The sequence below is a fragment of the Arachis stenosperma genome, chromosome 3 (genome assembly GCF_014773155.1).
Source record: "Arachis stenosperma cultivar V10309 chromosome 3, arast.V10309.gnm1.PFL2, whole genome shotgun sequence".
NCBI classification, from domain to species: Eukaryota; Viridiplantae; Streptophyta; class Magnoliopsida; order Fabales; family Fabaceae; genus Arachis; species Arachis stenosperma.
This window is the reverse complement of record NC_080379.1, coordinates 102129999-102131100: the sequence shown is the minus strand read 5'-3', so window position 1 is coordinate 102131100 and position 1102 is coordinate 102129999. Positions and strand designations below refer to the sequence as shown.

The following is a 1102-nucleotide window of genomic DNA, read 5'->3' as shown; positions in this document are numbered from 1 at the left end:
TTGGTGATTTTACTACACCAACTTCCATCTTCTATGGAAGAAGCATCTCAATCCCTATCATAGGAGCAAACAATTTTGAGCTAAAGCCTCAATTAGTTTCTCTACTGCAATAGAACTGCAAGTTTCATGGACTTCCATCAGGAGACCCTTATCAGTTTTTGACTGAGTTCTTGCAGATCTGTGATACTGTTAAGACCAATGGAGTTGATTCTGAGGTCTACAAGCTTATGCTTTTCCCTTTTGCTGTAAGGGTCAGAGCTAGAACATAGTTGGACTCACAACCTAGAGATAGCCTGGACTCTTGGGATAAGCTAGTCACGGCTTTCTTAGCCAAGTTCTTTCCTCCTCAAAAGCTGAGCAAGCTTAGAGTGGATGTTTAGACCTTCAAACAAAAAGATGGTGAGTCCCTCTATGAAGCTTGGGAAAGATACAAGCAACTGACCAAAAAGTGTCCTTCTGACATGCTTTCAGAATGGACCACATTAGATATATTCTATGATGGTCTGTCTGAATTTTCCAAGATGTCACTAGACCACTCTGCAGGTGAATCCATTCACCTAAAGAAAACACCTGCAGAAGCTCAGGAACTTATTGAAATGGTTGCAAATAACTAGTTCATGTATACCTCTGAGAGGAATCTTATGAGTAATGGGACGCCTCATAAGAGAGGAGTTCTTGAAATTGATGCTCTGAATGCCATACTGGCTCAGAACAAAATATTGACCCAACAAGTCAATATGATCTCTCAGAGTATGAATGTATTGTGATGTGGCGGAAATTGGCAGATTAAGAAATTAATATGAGAGATACGTTGCAAGTACAGTTCTTAACCAACAAAAATCCACTTGTCAATTTAGAAAAGAGTTGTCACAAAATTATAATTAAAATACTCGGAGTATGAATCCCAGGTTGTCTCCCAACAACTTGCAGAAAGGTGTGCTACTCTATTAATCAGAGGTTTTCAAAAATGGTTTTGAGTTTGATAAACAGGAAATTAAATCAGAGAATTTATGTAATTTAAATAAAAATCTTGATCGGGAGTAGATTAATCGGAAGTTCTATCCTTGTTGGAGTTCTCCCAAGATCAATTGATAATTGAAGG

General features: G+C 38.1%; 1 non-coding gene across 1 annotated transcript; it reads right to left on the bottom strand.

Annotated features, from left to right (window-relative positions):
* Positions 1 to 359: 359 nt before the first annotated feature.
* LOC130972513 (small nucleolar RNA R71) lies at positions 360 to 467 on the bottom strand. Its single transcript, XR_009083675.1, has one exon. It is a non-coding gene; the product is annotated as a small nucleolar RNA R71 (small nucleolar RNA).
* Between the last annotated feature and the right edge of the window lie 635 nt (positions 468 to 1102).